We start from the raw sequence: 19,567 nt of genomic DNA, 5'->3' as shown, positions 1-19,567 counted from the left end.
TTGTCTTAATGAGGTATAGAATGTCAACATATCATAGATAATAATTCAGATATGTGTTGCAAATATCTTCTGCCAACCTGCTGTTTGACTTTTAATTTGGTTGGTCTATAGTATCCTTTGTCCTATAAAAACTTTACATTTTGATGTAGTAAAATTAATATGTGTTTTAATGTATGTTAAATAGTCCCTGGAATAAAAAGGAAATCATAAAGAACTTAAGAAATATTTAGAAATGAATTACAATTAAAATATAACATGTCAAACTAGGTGTGGCATAGCTAAAACAGTACTTCAGAGGTCAGGAGATGAAAAGGTTTAAAAATAAGCTAAGCATTCAACTCATAAAGATGGAAAAGTCAACAGAACAAAACCAAAGAAACAGAAGGAAAGACATAAAAAAAGAGTAGGAAAAATGAAATAGAGAACAATAATTTTAAAAAATAGAAAAGATTCACAAAACCAAAAGATGGTTTTGAAAAGATTAATAAAATAGACCTCAGCAAGAGTCATCAAGAAAAGAAGGTGCAAATATAAAACAAAACGGGAGAAATAACCCTAAGTACAATAGATACAGAAAATAAGAAATCAGTATTCTAAACAATTGTATGTTAGGCTTAAATGTAGATGAATTATATAAAGAAACTGTATAAATTATATAAAGAAAAACTGAATAGTAAGTAGTAGAGAAATTAAAATGTAGTCCACAACCTCCTCTCTATATTATTTGCGAAAAGTCCTAAACTTAAAACAGAGCATGGAGAATCCATCAATTAACTGACCACATCGAAAGATTAAAGGAGAAAAATTGTAACTTACCAAAAAATGCAGAAAAAGCATTGGATAAGACTCCATATTTATGTATAACTAATACAAAAATAAAACCAAAAGCACAGATGGGAATTCTTTATACACTAAAACCTACAACAAACATTATACTTTAGATTGCAACTTTAGCTACACTCCCTTCAAGATTAGGAACAAAACAGGGATGCCAATTAGTATCACTACTCTTCAACATATTAGAGTTCTTTACCGACATTATAAGAAAAGAAAAAGATGTGAGATAAGCAGAAAAAATAGAAGAGGGCTGAGTTGTAACAGCTGAGACCCTCTTAGACCAGTAAGCTCCCAAATGATCCACAGATGACCACAAATAGGTAAGTAAGTCCAGCCATCTCAGCAGAACCACATAGCTAACCCACAGTCTCAGGAAAATCCATAACTAGTTCTTGTTTCAGGCCAATAAATTTGGGGTTGGTTTGCTATGCAACAATAGCTGATACAAGTAAGGAGTGATGGGTATCCGTTACTGGTTAACTTATAAAGGTAAAATGTAATGGGTATCTATCCTGGAGTATTGTGTGGCAACATATTACATATACACAAAGCAACATGCATGGATATTAAGAACAGTACTTACTAAAAAATGTAGCAAACAGATACATAATACCATTTATATAAATGTTAAATATGTACAATAGGATATACACAATGTTACAAAATATGGCTTGATCAAATTAAAGTCGATGCTTATGAGGAAGGGAGATGTGATTGTCGTATACATAAAAAGGATAGAAAGGAATAGATCAATTGAAACAATAAAACAAGGGTGTGAAGTACCCTCTTACTTTTTTTTTCCTATGTAAAAAGCCAACTATCTTAATATAATTGATTGATAGCCCATCCTTTCCCACCGATTTATAAATCTATGTCTATTATATACCAGGTTTATAAATACATGCTTACTCGGTTTCTGGGGTTTCTATTCTATTCTATCCTAATGAACTATTTGTCTGTGGGCCAATAACACATTTAAAATTTTTCTAGGGCTATATAATCATTCCTTAAAGATAGGAGCGCAAGTACTCTACACTTTGCTCTTCTGCAGAATTGTCTAGATTATTTTTGATCTTTATCTAAGAGTTTATCAACTCCACCAAAAACAACACCTGTTAAGATTTTGACTGGAATTGTGCTAAATTTATAGATTGGGGAAGAATTAACAGTTTTACCTTGTCCATCTTTCCATGTGTGTTTGTGGGTTAAAGACGAAAGGAATTTCCTCCTAAGTTATATATCTCTTCATTTATTTATGCTCCTCAACAAAGTTATATTCTTATTTTCATGAAAGTATTGCATATTATTGTTAAGATTTATTCCTAGGGGTGCCTGGGTGGCTCAGTCAATTGAGTGTCTGACTCTTGATTTTGGCTCAGCTCATGATCTCCTGGTTCATGGGATCGAGCCACGCTGTGAACAAGGAGCCTGCTTGGGCTTTTCTCTCTCTCTCTCTCTCTCTCTCTCCCTCTCCTTCCCTCTCCCTCCCTCCCTCTCTCTCTCTCTCTCTGCCCTGCTTGCGTGTGTGCACAAACATTCTCTCTCTCTCAAAATAAATGGATGAACATCTTTAAAAAAAGATTTATTCCTAGATACCTAAGGTTTTTTTTACTATTGTGAATGGGATCTTTTTGTTTCACTTTGATTTTTTTATTTTTAAATTTTTATTATTGAAGTATAGCTGACATACAAGGTTAGATCAGTTTCAGGTGTATAACACAGTGATTCAACAATTCTATATATTACTAAGTGCTTACTAGAACAAGTGTGGTCATCATTTATCACCAGATGATGTTTTTACAATATTATTCACTATATTCTATGTGCATGTATAGCCTCATGACTTATTTATATTTTATAATTGGAGGTCTCTACTTCTTGATCCCCTTCACCTATTTTGCCCATCCCCCCACCTTCCCTCCCCTCTATCAACCAACACTTTGTTCTCTGTATCTATGCATCTGTTTCTGGTTTTTATTTGTTTTCTTAAGTTACACACATAAATGGAACCAGATGATATTTGTCTTCCTCTGTCTGACTTATTTCATTTAGCATGTTATACCCTCTAGGTCCATCCTAGAGCCATATTATACCCTCTAAGTTCATCCTAGAGCCATGTTGTTACAAATGGCAAGATCTCATTCTGTTTTTTTGGCTGAGTATTATTCTTGTGTGTGTGTGTGTGTGTGTGTGTGTGTGTGTGTGTGTGTGTGAGCGCTCACGCATGCACACATGCATACCACATCTTTATTATTTTCTGATTATTGTTCTTGTCTACAGCAACCCTGATGAACTCTCTAAAGCAGATTTAAAATCTATGCATTTTCTTAAATTTTATGTGTTAATTAAACCATTTGTGAATACCAGATTTGTTTCTTCCCTTCTGATCTTCATACTTTTTATTTCTTTTTCTTATTTACATTTGCTAGGACCCCCATAAAAAATGTTAGTTAGTAGAGATGATAGCTAGTTAGTAGAGATGATAGCTGGCATCCTGTTCCCCTACTAATTATGGTATTTGCCATAATTTTTAATATAGATACCTCATTAAGCCCCAATCCAGATTAAAAGTCTCAGAAGATGGTGAATTTTAACAAATGCTTTTACACCTACTGAAATGATTGTACGGGTTTTCTCTTTTAGTCTATTCATATGGCAGATTAACAGATTTTCCTTTTTCTTAATTTTTTTTAAGTTTATTTACTTATTTTGAGAGAAAGAGAGAGAGAGGATGAGTGGGGCAGGGGCAGACAGCAAGGGAGAGAGAGAACCCCAAGCAGGCTCCACACTCAGCACGGAGCCCCAAGTGGGGTTTGATCTCAGGACCATGAGATCATGACCTGAGCTGAAATCAAGAGTTGGACGCTTAACCGACAGAGCCACAAAGTGCTTCAACAGATTTTCTAATAGCCTTCTTTGCCTCCTAGAATGCAGTTAGTCACTATGTGTTTTTTAATTAGCACTAGATTTACTATTATTTATTTAGAATATTTGTAGCTATGATCATACATAAATTCAGCAAGAAATTTTCTTCTTTTTATATTGGGTCAATTTTAAAGTAAAGTTATACTACCTCCATAAATGAGTTGGAAAGCTTTCCCTCTTTACTGTTTCCATAATAGTTTGTATATAATAGGGAGTATGTATCCCTTGACATTTTAGTAATAGACCTCGGTCTGGTGGATTTTATTTGTATGAGGGAATACATGTGTAAAATTAAAGAACTTAAAAAGTTGATTTGAATGTTTTCTATTTCTTCTTGAATCAATTGTAATTTATATATATATTTTTTTCATTGTCCATAGGTTTTCAAAATCCTTGGCAATAGGTCATTCATAGTACTTTCTTATGATTTCCAAACTCTATTCTACTGGTCATTTTTTTTTCTTCATAGTGGTCACTTTTCTTTGGTCTGTCTTTACAGAGGTTCATCCATTTTTTAAAACTTACGGTTTCATCAATAATCTATTTTATTTTCTATTTCATTAATATTGACTTTTATCATTTCCTTTCATTTACTTAATTTGATTTATTCTGTTGGTCTTTTATTAACATCTAAACGCTCACTATATCAATCTTTCATATTCTCCAATAAATGCATTTAGAGCTACTAAATTTTCCAGTGAGTTCTATTTCAATTACATCTCAAATTTCTATATGCAACGCTTTCATTGTTATTTCGTTGCAAATGTTTTATAATTTTCATTTTCTCTTTCATCAGTTAATGAGTTTTTAGTTGCCAGTGTAAAGTATTTTGATTTTCACTTCATTGTTGGTTTCTAATATATCTTGTATTAGGATGACATGATAAATTTTGAATGATATGGATTTTCTGGACATCGTTGAGATTCCTCTATGGCCTAGTACACAGTTAAAAACCGACCTAAATATATCTGGAAAAAAGTGTATGCGGTTGTATTTTATTAGGTTAGCTACAATGTTCTATACGCCTGGGTGGCCCAGTTGGTTGAGCATCCAAGTCTTGATTTCAACTCAGGTCATGATCTCACGGTTTGTGACACTGAGCCCCATGTCGGTTTCTGAGTAAATAAACTTTTTAAAAAATGTTCTATAAATCTCTACTTTATGAAGTCTGTAAGTCCTATGGTTCAAATCTTTGATCCCATTTTTAATTTTGTATCTGCTTGATTTTGGCTGAGGTGTACTGAAGTCCCATTGTTTTGTAGGAATGTCTACGTCTCCTTGCAATTCTGAAAGGTTTTGCTTTAAATGATATTTCAAAGCTATGTTGTTAGATGCACATAGGTTTATGATGATTATATTTTCTGGATTGTTCCTTTTAGCAGTCTGAAGAGTCTCCATAGCAATTAAAAATTTTCACCCTAAATTCTATTTTATTATACCAGCTTCCTTTGGTTAGCATTTTTCAGGTGAATATTTTTTTTCTATCCTTTTTATATTATTTACATCATTTTGTTTTGTGTTATCTGTTAAAAATAACACAGGCTCATGTTAAGATCACAACAGGTTATTTTAATATGATTTCTGATGTTTTGGACTTACTTCTACTATCTTGATTTATTATTTGTATTTCCATTTTTTCTCCTTTGTTGCCTTTTGTTAGATTTCATCACGTTTAGTTTATTTCCTACCCCCAACTTAGTATTCTGGAAGCTATACCTTCTATTTCTATTATTTCAGTATGTTCTAGTTGCTTAAAATAAATGTCCTTCTTTTCACTTCTCAATTTCTCCAGCTCACGTTTCACCCAGTTCCTAACTATTTTATTCAAGGGCTACCATAATCTGGTTCCACTCTATCTTTCTAGCCTTATCTCTCTCTACCATATGCCACTACAAAGCCTAATCTAAATAAAATCCAAAATTCCTGGCATTGTTCTGGTTCATGATGTCTTCTCATTCACTCACCCATCAATAAATAATTTATTGAAAACCTATTTGGTTCCTAGCTCTGAGCAATACCAGTAAACACAAAGGATAAGCCCTCTGGTTTTATGAAGCATCATGTGGAAACATTAAACAAGTAAATATAAATAGAACAGAACTTAATGAAAACATGAATACATGGTAATGTACTGAATAATGAATACATGGTAATTGGCTCCCATCTTCCACTCTACCCTCAAACCGTCACTGGAGTACACAACTACCCACCAGGTGGCACCAAACCACAGCCGGACCTTAGACTGATCTGGATGCCATAGTCTGAGTCCTGGAATCCCTTTCACACACGTCTTTCTCCACACAGCTTGTCTCGGGCCATTTTATTAAACTCACAATAATGCCATGTTCCATGCAATTTGAGGTTTGGGGAATTATTTACCCTCACATTGTGGGAGTTTATTGTATCAAAGTTGTAGGTGCTAACCAAAAAAGAAAAATGGGGGGCTATGACAAAAATAACAGAACGGTCCTAATGGAGATTGACTTTTTATCAGCTAAATGCAATATTTCTCTTAGAAAGTGACATTTAAACTGAGATCAAAAGGATGACCAGGAGTAAGAAACTGAAAAATGGAAAGCATTCTGTCCCAGAAAGCAAATGGTGTATGTGAGTACCATGTGAAGGTAAATTTTAGATTAATGGAAATGCAAAAAGACAACAGTGTGTATATGTGTGTATATATATAAAAGACAACAGGGTGCAAATGGGGGGAGGGGGATGTATATAATTCATCAGAGTATAAATGCTTCAGAGCTTGGGCTTACAACCTGAATTTAAATCCTTGCTCCACCACTTAAATAGCTGTCCAACCTTGGAAAAGTTATTCAGCCTAGGGTTGTTGAAAGTATTAAATATATTAATATGTAAAGACCTAAGAACTATTCCTGGCAATATGGTAAATACATTTTAAATGTTACGGTTTTGTTTTTGTTGCTATTATTGTTGTTATTGTTTCTAGATGGATGAGAGGAGACAAAATATTCAGTGTCTTGAAGGCCATGTTAAAAATTATGAATATTATCCTAAGTGCAATTAGAACCCACTGCAAGGTTTTAGGGAAGGGAATATAATGATTAAATTTATAAATATATATTTTAAATCACTTTGGTTACTATATAAAGAATGGATTGTTTAGAGTGAAAGGCAGAAGGGCCAAGAGTGAAAATAAGAACACCAGTTAGAAGGCCAATGGCCATGGTCATAACTCACATAAAATAACTACAGATTAGTCTAGGCTAGGAGCAATGACGATGGAAAGAAACTGGTAGATTCAAGATATATTTTGGAGGCAAAATTGAAAACTGACATGATCTGGTTTTGGGCTAGGAGGTAAGGTAGAAGAAGGTATAAATGATGACTTCTCAACCAGAAAATCTTTTGCTGTTGAACAAAGATTCTTTGTCTACCAAACTTTCTTTAGTCAGGCTCCTGAACCTTCTCCTAGGCCCATCTGTGTACTTCCTTGTAAAATCCCATTTTAACAAGAACTCTAAGTCAGTTTAGCTAGTCTGTTTAGAATCCCCCATCCTCTATATCTGATTACTCTCCATATCTAATCGGGTTCCTCATCCTTCCCAAATCCCTAGCTAATGTGTGATCATCCTGGCCTGTCTTTAGCAAGAATCTGTTTAACCAGAACCCCCACCCCTCCATTCCTGATGTTTTCTCTTAGAAATTTTCCATCCAATGACTCTGCTCCTTGGCCATAAATTACCACTTGCTTATGCTGTACTCAGAGTTGAGCCCACTCTCTCTCTCCCTCACTGCAAAATCATGTAACAGTGGTCTCTATCCTTATCATAATAGTACCCCCCTCTTGAATAAAGTCTTCCTTATGGTGCTTTAACAAGGATCATTGATTTTTTTTCTTTAACATTTCTCAAATGAAATTTTATTCTCCCAGGCTCAGCTAAAATATGAACTTTCCATCAAAATAAATAATAGCTCTCTCTCCCATTCTTACAACACAGATTTTCTTTGAACCTTCAGTTATAAAGAGTTTTCTTTTCTTTTTTTTTTTAAATGTTTATTTCTGAAAGAAAGACAGAGACAGAAACAGAGACAGAGTGTGAGTGGGGGAGGGGCAGAGAGAGAGGGAGACACAGAAACAGAAGCAGGCTCCAGGCTCTGAGCTGTCAGCACAGAGCCTGACACAAGGCTCAAACTCATAGACCATGAGATCATGACCTGAGCCACAGGCGGCTGCTTAGCTGACTAAGCCACCCAAGCACTCCTAAAGAGTTGTTTTCTTATATATTTTCCCCAATAAAAAGCAACATCCTTTACAGTTAGGGCCATATCTAATTTCTTATTCTAGCCACACACACACACACACACACACACACACACACACACACACACACAAATATGCTCTGTGTACAACAGGCCATCTCAGATAACTCCACAAATGGTCTCAGGTCCTCATGCTCTTTTACTTCCTTTAGGAAGTATAAGAATTCAGCCTGGGGGCGCCTGGGTGGCTCAGTTGGTTAAGCGTCCGACTTCGGCTCAGATCATGATTTCACGGTTTGTGGGTTTGAGCCCCATATCAGGCTCTGGGCTGACAGCTCAGAGCCTGGAGCCTGCTTCAGATTCTGTGTCTTCCTCTCTCTCTCTCTCTCTCTCTCTGCCCCTACCCCACTCATGCTCTCTCTCTGTCTCAAAAATAAATAAACATTAAAAAATTTAAAAAAAAGAAAGCAAGCAAATGTCTCAGGAAGAAATCAGCACCTTTCCATTTCTTTTTCCTCTTAGACCAATTCTTGGTTTCCTTTGAAAAGAATTTTTTCATTCTAACTTATTATTCTGACTATTTTCTGAGAATTAAGTTGTAAAAAAAAGGTAATATAGAAGAAGCAAAAGAATTCTGGTTTTCCTAAAAGTCTTGTCAAACATCATGTATAATAAGAAGTACCTTTTCACTAACTAAATTAGAGCTATAACTCTTTCCTTTTTGATGTAAAACTTCCTAGAGTGATCTTTTGCAAGGTCGTCTGGTTTTAAGAAAATCTCTCCCAAGTTCTAACAAGTAATTTGTTTTGTTTGAATATATTCTTAAATAAATAATAAGAAGAAAATAATAAATAGGTTATCCTGGAGAATAACTACCTATGATCACCACCCACCTAATATAAAACATATGAAAAATATTTTCAGTTAAATTTTAAAATTTAACTGTTCATTCAAGTCGGATATGTATTTTGACTGATTTACAAAGTGAAAAGAAATCAAACATCCGGTTATGATCAAACACCGACCTTAAATTAGGAGAATATGGGTTATCTCTTATAAAAACTGGCATTACATCTTAACAATGCCTAAGCCAAAGAGAGGAAATGGGCTACATTCTTTCTTCCCTGGTATACTGATGAAAAAAATTATAGAAACATAAAAAATTTTTTTAAATAACAATTAGTACCATCCCATTTCCTAATCCCATTCCTAAATTGTAGCTAACCACTGCAAACAGGCTGGGTTCTTTCAATGTCCCCTGATTTATGAATGGGAAAAAGAAAAATGGGAAAAAAGAAGTCACTCGTGTTTTGTGGTACTGTGTCCACACATAAAAAAATTAAAATGGTGAGATTTAGGAATGCTTAATTCCATTTGACCTGTTCCTCTGCCCCTAAAGCCAGAGGCCCTAACTGTCAGCTATGCCTTTATGATGAAATTTAAAATGAACCACCATATAGCTATAATGCAATCTGGAACTTTTAGATTAGCTACCATACTTGGCAATTCTTTGTGCTTCCTCACCTTTCCGCAACTGTACCTACACCACGGTATTATTTCCTTGAATGCTAGTTTTCCTCAATTTAGGTGGTAAGCTTCCTTAAGGCCAGGCACCATGTCTTATTCGACTTTGAATCACTTACTCCCTAGGAGCCACGATGTTGTTTGTATATAATAGGTACTTTGTGCATGATAAATGTTAAGTTTACCAGTATCTCATCTGTATTTAATAACTGTCACATGAAGGTGGAAGAGAGAATTTATCTGCTGCTTCAAATGCTTGAAAAGAAATGATCTTAGCTTAATTATAAATATTAAATCTACAAAAAACCAGTTTGGGAGATGTTAATTTATATAATCTGATTTGTGACAAAACAATTTTACAGTACGGCAAACTTACATGCTTTCTTCACTAAATTCTAAGCACTAGGAATGTAGATACATTGCCTGTCTTGTCTACCCGGCTAGCCCATGCCTAAAATAGTGCCTGGCATATGGTAGATGCTCCATGAATATTTATTGATGAATTAATTAATAGTAATTCATTACATCAGCTCATATAGACCTGAAAGAATTTTGGTATCTTTTCACCCCCAATATCAATCTTCTGTGATGGAAATAACACAACATGGTAAGAAGCTACTGTATTAACTGGGTTTTCACAATGGCAGAAGCTCTCTTTCAGTGCTGTCATTCCCAATAGTTTAGATAATGGTTCTCAAAGTATGATCCCTGGGCCAACAGCATCAGCATGAGCATCACCTGCGAACTTGTGAAACATGCAAATTCTCAAGTCCCATCCCTGATCCACTGAATCAGAAATTCTGGAGGTGGGCCTAGCAATCTGTATTTTAACAAGTGCTTCAGATGATTCTGATGTATGGTCAAGTTTGAGAACCACTGGCCACAGAAATTTTTGTCACAGAAATAGATGGAGCTCAAACTGACAAACAGATCATAAAATATTAAATGAGCCTTTAAAGAAATATACTAAATGCTCAAATATTAGAATGTTTTAGAATAAGTTAAATTAGGTCAATCAATCAACCACTACATAGTTGAGAGGCTTTTTTTTTTCTTAGCAGGGATCATAAAAGTGTATTCAATGGCTTTCAGGGGTGCCTGGGTAGCCCAGTTGGTTAAGTGTCCGACTTCAACTCAGCTCATGATCTCATGGTTCGTGAGTTTGACCCCTGCATTGGGCTCTGTGCTGACGTCTCAGAGCCTGGAGCCTGATCTTAATTCTGTGTCTCCCTCTTTCTCTGTCCCTCCCCCGTTCTCCTTCTCTCTCTTTCTCTCTCAAAAATAAATAAACATTAAAAAAATTTACAAAAAATATTTAAAAAAAAATAAAATGGCTTCCAGATCCCCACTATGACTTGTTAGGAAAAAGAGAATAGCAGTAGGGCAGAATATAGGCAAGAAGGGATGAGAAAAAGGTAGATGACAGCTAAAATAATAATATATGGATGAAACCTAGAAAAACTGTTTTTTAGATTCTAACTGAAATTAAGCATTTTAATTTTAAATAATGGCACAAATCACAATAGTTTGGGCAGTTTTGTGACTTCATGACCAATAGATATCATAAATGTTTTCATATTATAGTTGTTACAGATATCTCAAAATGTAATTTATGGTCATAACTATCTATCGACATAAATTAGATCTGCCACTAGATCTCATTTTATGATTCATTATTAAAGAAGCATATGCATTAATATATCACAATTAAAAATAGTTCAAAAGCTATATTTCCATATATTTGTTTCCTTTGTAATTCTAGTTATTGTATTTTATATATTTTAAAAAGTTGTTCCGTGAGAAGGTCCACAGACTGAATTTACCATGTGATCAAAGAGGTACATGACACAACAAGATGAAACAACTCTACAAAAGTTAATAGTTGCGTTGAAAACGTTCTTGACCTCCTTTAAATGATGGGCGCCTTCCTGAACCTGAGAAAACTCATGGGTCTCTTTCCCAGTTTACAAATGGTCATGGAAGATGCACAAGGGACAATGATTCCTCCTCCTGAAACAGCATTGTACCAAAGCACCCAGCTTTGAATTCCAAAAAGAAAGGCTAGATGTGCAACTACTTTAATCTCTGTAATTTTTAGCTTAGTATAGGCGATGAGCACACCTAAAGCTCAAATCTACAGAGGCAGACAATTTAGTGGCAGGTGAATAAAAATAGCTAACTATTAGGGAGCTCTGAATGAGAAGCTACAGAGTTCAGACGTCATTTTTGTCATTTTCGGTAATGATTTGATTGTCTTGTTTTACTTCTCATTTATAGTACTGTTTGGGAAACAACTAAATTTGTATAAAAAAAACATACTTTTTAAAAAACTCTTAAAAGGCTTCCTATTGGGCTTTAGGTAAGGCCCAACAAACAGATACAAATCTTACAAAGTCCTCAGCCTTATAATTACAAGATACAGTCTTTACAAAGTCCTCAGCAATAAGATTTTTTTACCTCATTAGCTTCATTTTAATTCCCTTCCCCTTTCATAATCCATATTCTAGCCATACTGAATTCCCTTCTGCAACTCAAATAGGCCATGTTCTCCTTCCTCCCAGACTTTCAACCATGCTATTCTCTGCCTGGCTAATTACTTCAAACCCTTCAAATCTGTTCAGATGTCACTTCTCAGGGAGGCATTCTCTGTCCTCCTAGGCATTCCCTAGCTGTATACTCCCTAAACTTTTCATTAATCCTATCATAACAGCCATCACAGTTAGTTATAATAATATGTTTAACTGTTCATTGCCCACAAAGCTGAAGGCATGGTGAGAGCAAAGACAAGGTCTTGTTTACCACAAGATACTCGGCTCTGAGCCCAACATGCATCAGCCCTTAGGAAGAGCTGGTAGAGGATGAATTTACCCAGACATGTTTTAAAGCATTCCTACAGTTAAGAACCTTCACCTATCCCTACTTGGCAACATTTATAACCTTGTGTGCTACTCATTTAAAATTCTTTTTTTTTTTTTATGTTTTTTTTTATTTTTGAGAAGAGAGAGACAGAACATGAGTGGGGGAGGGGAGAAAGACAGAATCCTAAGCAGGCTCCAGGCTCTGAGCTGTCAGCACAGCACCCAACACAGGGCTCGAACTCACAAGCTGTGAGATCATGACCTGAGCTGAAGTTGGACACTTAACCAACTGAGCCACCCAGGTGCCGCACTCATTTAAAATTCTATACAATCCAAATTTAGCCCTCTCCTCAGTCTAAAATTTATGACTGGGGTGCCTGAGTGGCTCAGTTCTTTTGAGCATCTGACTCTTGATTTTGGCTCAGGTCATGATCCCATGATGGTGAGATCGAGTCCCACATCAGGCTCTGCACTGAGTATGCAGCTTGCTTAAGATTCTCTCTCTCTCTGCCCCTCTCCCCTGCTCATGTTCTCCTTCTCTCTTGCTAACATAAAAAAATAAAAAACTATTACAAAATAAAAATTAAAAAATTTATTACTCAGACACATTGTTATATAGCAAAATTGAAAGTTAACTAGTGCTTTAAAAAATTAAAAATTTGGAGGCACCTGGACGGTTCAGTCAGTTAAGTGCATCCAACTCTGGATTTCAGCTCAGGCCATGACCTCGTGGTCATGTCCATGCTGATAGTGCAGAGCCTGCTCAAGATTCTCTCTCTCACTGTCTGCCCCTCCTCTGCTCTTTCTCAAAATAAATAAACATTTAAAAACTTATAAAAAATAATAAAAGTTTGAAAATTAAAAATTAAAACGTAAAAAGTTTGAGTGCAAAGGAATGAATGCTACTAGTTTCCAAAAGTAAACATCCTTTAATGATCTACTTTCTAGATATACTTCTCTTTCCATTTATATAAAATACATGTTTCTTACAGCATACAAATACCATTTAAAATCATTCCTTTTCAGGGCGCCTGGGTGGCGCAGTCAGTTAAGCGTCCGACTTCAGCCAGGTCACAATCTCGCGGTCCGTGAGTTCGAGCCCCGCGTCAGGCTCTGTGCTGACAGCTCAGAGCCTGGAGCCCGTTTCAGATTCTGTGTCTCCCTCTCTCTCTGCCCCTCCCCTGTTCATGCTCTGTCTCTCTCTGTCTCAAAAATAAATAAACGTTAAAAAATTTAAAAAAAAAATCATTCCTTTTCATTTCTCCTTTATTAACTGACAGGGTAGTTCTTTACTTTTGGCCACTATTTTTTCCTTCACGTAATAATCTGTAAAACATACAGTCAAGTGAACTAAAAACTGGCAGATATTTTAAAGAGCCCTTAAAGGGACACCTGGGTGGCTCAGTCATTAAGCAACCAACTTTGGCTCCGGTCATGATCTCATGGTACGTGGGTTCGAGCCCCACATTGGGCTCTGTGCTGACAGCTCAGAGCCTGGAGCCTGCTTCGGATTCTGTGTCTCCCTCTCTCACTCTGCCCCTCCCCTATGTGGACTCTCTCTCTCTCTCTCGCAAAAATAAAATAAACATTTAAAAAATAAAATAAAATAACAGTTTAGAAAGCAGAAGCTTCACTTCATTTTCCTTTTGGATCATAAAGTCCAATTATAAAGTAACAATTATGATAAAACTCTATTTATTGATTTAAGTAAATGTGTCATACTAAAACTTTTCATCTTCTATACTCTTCACAATTTAATACCTTCTAGCTACTTTGTATACTTTTAAACAATACAGTTAAATGATTTTCCACTTAAACACCCTCTACTTAGAGACCTTACTCAACACATTTGGGGACTTCCACAACCACAACTCACCTCCAGTTTTTAAAAACCTGACATTTTAATGTCCAATCCCCAGTAAATGGGAATTTCAGGAAGATTAATAATTGCATGATACCATATTTCATTAATTCTAAGATGTACACTTTTTCACATTTTAACATCTCTGAAACTAGGATGTATCTTACAATTGATGGTATCCTAAAATTTATAATTGGCAGCGTTTTTTTCTTTTAGTGATCTAAAAATGTTTCTTACAATAGATGGCATCTTAGGCTAAATGAAATATACTTACTAAAATATTAAAAACTTTTCTCTAATAATGCTTTCTAACTGATCCAAATCACAGTACAATTATAATTCAAACAGTTCTAGAATAAAAACGAAAGGAACTTCAGATTCACATTTTACCTTTTTAGAAAACTAGTGACTAGGCTAAACTCAACAAAATGGATAACTGGAAGAAAACACTTCTTTAAAAAAACATAGAAAAAGTCTAGATTAGAAGCAACAGAAATAACAGAAATGCAGAAAAAAAGGCCTGGAAGATGTTGGTCAGTAGTAGCAACTAAGTAAGTGGAGGCATGAAACAGCCCTAGAGCTTAATCTATAAAAAGAAACAAATATTAGGAACATGGCAGGGGTTAGCACAGGTAACAAATTGTTTAGGAGGAAAGATACTGTTACATTATTTCTCCCTCCTTAAGGAGAAATCATTGTCACTCTTGAAACAAAAATATGGTATAGGTATTGAAATAATTGTAATTAAATGGAAAATTGTAAACATTCTTAGTAAATGAAAAACCAACCTACCAGCATTGTCTTCCTTCTGGCTCAATCTGTTTCACCTTCAGGTAATCCTAGGATAGGGGCTCCTTTTCAGATCCCCAGTTTTTCATGTCGATCTTCTACCTCCCTGTGGCAACAATATTTTCTAATTAAAAGAGTCCTTTTGTGCCACAGGGAGGATTTCTGATGGTATAACAAATACAAAAGTTATCACAGCTCATCATGAAGTCAACCTAGTCTTGAGACTTTTCAAGAAAAGAAATTTGGCTCCTGAACTTATTTTTCAAGACAGAAATCTCATTTCTTTTTTTAAACTGCATTTCAAAAAGCTAAACTTCCATGTATTTTTTTTAAAAGCAGTGCTTTCTTGTTGAGTTAGGTAAAAATTCTGATCATTCGTCTATCTTTTCAACTAACCCCTAAACACAATTTTGTTCATAAATGTATGTAGATGCCTAAGTTTTCTAATTTTTCCTGATCATTTCTTTAACTATTAACACAAAAGTTTTATGTTTTGATACCTAGTTAAAAACCAAAGTCCTGCTCCCAATGATCAGAAGAGAAGTAAGAAGCTACCAGACTGCTTTCAGCCAGTTTGTTAGTAAAGATTAATAAATCCACTTGTATTACATAACATTTAAACAAGGCCAGCAGGACATATAAAAAGCAATAGTTACTGTTCCCTTGCTGGTAAGATTATGAGTGATTTTCACTGTTTCTCTTTGCAATACTTCCCAATTTCTCCAATGGGAATGTATTGATTTTATTGTAAAAAAAAATCAAATTTAGGTATAATCACAAATGATTAAAGCCTACTGTGATTTTAAGATGAAGTTAATCTAGTATGACAACATTATGGGCTTTGATATATTTTGGATAGCCATATTTATGTTTTTGGATGACTACCTTTTTATATTTTAAATAACCCTAAGGTATTCAACATTTAATTTGGTACCAAAAAAAAATATATTTAAGATTTTACATAGATGGTTCTTGATTATACTGCAATACTAAGTCAAAACTCAATTTGTTTCAATCTGTATTTCCTAACAATTATGTGTTAAATACTATATTGTACACTGTATTCAACAAAATAAAAAAGTATGTCTTCAAGGGACTTCTACGTTTACTTTGAAAACAAAAGGAATATGTATACACACAAGAACAGTATAAGAAAGCAATGATCAAGTGCCTAAGCCCAGATGGTCTAACAGAAGATCAGGAAAGGGAGCATTTAATGCAGGCCAGAATCACTGAGGAAAGTTTCGTGTAGCTGGGCCTTAAAAAAATGGATAATACCTGAACACAGGTTGATAGAAAAATGTATTCGAGCAAAAGTTCAGAAGCATAAACAGTCCATGCAAGGGGCAATAAGGAAAACAGCTAGAGTATAATGTTTCAGTAGATAAGAAGGCCAGAACAGGAAGGACCTACTTCTGGATGATTCTGTGGGTCACTGAATTTCACAGAGGAGTGTCTTTTGAAATCTGATAAACAAAGAGCTTCTGGAGAATGATAAAGGTAGGTGCCAAAGCACAGTAAGCTAAGGAAGGAATGACAAGGAAAAAGTACACACTGAAGGTATAGAGCACTTGTTTTTTTTACAAAAAGTGAAGTGAAAGGAAAGAGAAAAACACAATGGAAAAGTAAACAAATGTTGTTTTAATGTATAAAAGACCTTCTATATATTTGAAGGCACAGGAAAGGACCTAATGAAGTTAAAGGGATACTTACGGAGCACTTACTACATCACAAGCACTGTGTTTTATATATTTATTTTATGTAGTCCTCACAACCTTGCATTACTATTTCATGACAGTGAAACAGACCCCCAAAAAAGTTAAATACTGATAAGTAAGTGATAAATTAGAAGTCTGAAACCAAGACTAACTAACACAATCAATATTCTTCCTTTTTCTACTAAAGAGAACTACTTAAAAGGCTACAAGAAAAAAATATTAATCTCAGGAATAAGATTTTCTATCATTAATTGATTACTCTTGGCTCTTCTTTAGGTTTCTCAAAATGTAAACATTCCCCGGGGGCACCTGAGTTGCTCAGTCAGTTGAGCATCCGACTTCAACTCAGGTCATGATCTCACGGTCCATGGTTTCAAGCCCCGAAGGCTCTGTGCTGACAGCTCCCAGCCTGGAGCCTGCTTCTGATTCTGTGTCTCCCTCTCTCTCTGTCCCTCCCCCACTCATGCTCTGTTTCTCTCCATCTCTCAAAAATGAATAAACATTAGAAAAAAAAATTTTTTAATGTAAACATTCCCTAAGGTCAATTCCTTAATTTTGTGTCCTTTGTTCTTGATCACAGGAAGACAAACACGGAATATAAATACCTTCTCCCTTAGAGAAATCTCTCAAACACCTTTCCTTCTGGAGATTCCATATGTTTCCATGGCATCAATGATGATGATTCCCAAATCAGTCTCTCCTTGATCTTTCTTTTATAAGCTTCAACTGTACTAGATATGTTCCTTTTGCCCCTCCAGGTCTATTCTCCACCCTTCTTAATGCTGCTCTCTGTCCCAGAAGGCTGACTTCAACAGGACTCCCATAGCTTTAGATTGCATTTGATCAGTGGAGAGCCTTGGCAGGGAATTAGAGGGAAGAAGGAGAACAAAATCAGGGTCCTTATTCCCTGGCTCTTTCCCTGTAGCATCACCCTCAAGCCAGCTGCATCCTTTGACCAAAGGTCCCAGATTCTCCCAAGGTGACCCTCTTGCCAGGGCTCTCTTCTTCTGGGTTCCAGTAACCATGCCCTGCCTTTGGGCCTCAGGCCAACGGACAGAAGGAGCTCTGCTGCTGCCACCTCTGGACTACTGCCCTATTTCTTATGGGCACCCTATGCTTGCCCACACATTTGTAACTAGCCATTTATTAAAACATTCTAAAAATTATCCTAATTTGAATATGCCATCACTTTTGCAGTGGGACCCTGACTACACATTTGTACATCTTTAAATACCCAAATATTTCTCCTCAGATCTGCTCTGCTTCAACTCAAAATCAACACACCTACTAGCAAACTTACCTGTTTCCCAAAACAGTCTTGCCTTCTTCGAATTCTTGTATGATATTACGGCCATCAAGTTAGGGTCCAAAAAACCGAGTAATATCTTCCCTAACTATGCCTCTCCCCCTAATTTGCCATGTCAAGTATTGTTAGATCTTGCATAGTAGTATTGCTTACATAAGCCCCTTCTGTTCCTGTTGCTTCTACCTTGTTTTAATAGTTCTCAAGTCAACCCTTAACTCATAACCACAAAAACGAGTCTGCCTGCCTCATCCCTTCCTCTACAATCATCAGATCCTGAGATACTAATTACATAGTACTTTCTACTCAAAACCTTCCAAATTTTTCTGCTTCTTACAAGCCTTATCACTCACTCTTGGGTTCAAATCATAATACAGTCACAACTCTTAATGGGACCTCCTGTCAAGGTCTCGTTTACTCACAATATCTTCTAAACATGCCTTGAACTTCAATATTCTACCCATTATTAATTAGATTGTCCTCAGTCTACAGTGTCTTTCACTTACCTCCTATCTGCCCATCCAAATCCTACCATCTGTCCTCCTTCTTTACTTTCTCTAAACATTCCCTAATCCTGTAAATTGAACTTTCTTCTGAAAATCTCTTTGAACTTGTAAGCAGAACCCAATTGATTCTATACTGCTTTACATTTCCAATACAGTATATATTATGTATGTTAAAACTAAATGATTAACCCCTTGAGGGAAAGAAACATGTTGAAGGCAGTACCTTTGCACGTAAGAAATGCAAAGTATCTGTGATATATTCTCATAAATTAAAGTGGAAGGTTAAGAGGATAAATAGAGTTAAGTTAAGGTGCAAGATGAAGAAGCAGATCCTAAACAGTTCAATCTTCTCAGCCGAGCCTTAAAAGATTTCTATCAAAACGTATCTGCTATTGATTGTATTGGTATAAACTTGTTACTTTTTAAATGGTAATCTGTAATAACCTTTTAAAATTCATGTGTTCTCTATCTACCTATCTATCTATCTACCTCAAATCTCAGTAGGGAATCCCAGAGACCCCTCTCCATCCCCAATGTGCCACATCAGTCTACCTAGCAGGCCCCCAGAACTGGAGTGGAGTGGAGTCTGCAGCCATTGGCAAGGGTATTTCCAGCCTGCCAGACTCAAGACGGCACTCATACTTCATTACTATTCCCCAAAGACTCCTTATGATTACTGATCTCCAGTTATCATCAAAAGGCAATTTATAGGTTTAGATGAATATGCCTATTTTTAAAGTCTCAAAACATATATTTGGCTTTTCCTATAAAATTTAAGAGAGGATTACTATTGCACATAAGCTCTGTGAGAGAAATGTAGAATTTTTTTGTCTATAAAAAGGTGAAGCAAAATAGCCTATGGTTACTACTAACAAAATGAGAAATCATTTTATACACAAAATAATTAAGATGGCTAACTGTACTTCACTATATAATTTTAGTACTCCTGCCTAGATTTCATCATGAACATGGTTTCTGGTATAAACATATACATATGGTTATATAGCAATAAA

The 19,567-nt window shown here is 35.5% G+C and overlaps 1 protein-coding gene across 9 annotated transcripts in view; it reads right to left on the bottom strand.

The window, feature by feature from the left end:
* Positions 1–19,567, bottom strand: part of ELF2 (E74 like ETS transcription factor 2) — a 94,076-nt gene that overhangs the window by 30,082 nt on the left and 44,427 nt on the right. For 2 of the 9 annotated variants that reach the window (XM_019828956.3, XM_045055858.1), the window contains exon 2: positions 15,031–15,133. The exons of the other annotated variants lie outside the window; for them this stretch is intronic. The gene's annotated coding sequence lies outside the window, so the exon portion shown is untranslated. The remainder of the gene's footprint in view (positions 1–15,030; positions 15,134–19,567) is intronic. 9 annotated transcript variants of the gene reach the window in all.

This window comes from Felis catus, chromosome B1 (genome assembly GCF_018350175.1).
Source record: "Felis catus isolate Fca126 chromosome B1, F.catus_Fca126_mat1.0, whole genome shotgun sequence".
NCBI lineage: Eukaryota > Metazoa > Chordata > Mammalia > Carnivora > Felidae > Felis > Felis catus.
Note: the sequence above shows the minus strand (reverse complement) of the source record. Positions and strands in the feature narration are given on the sequence as shown.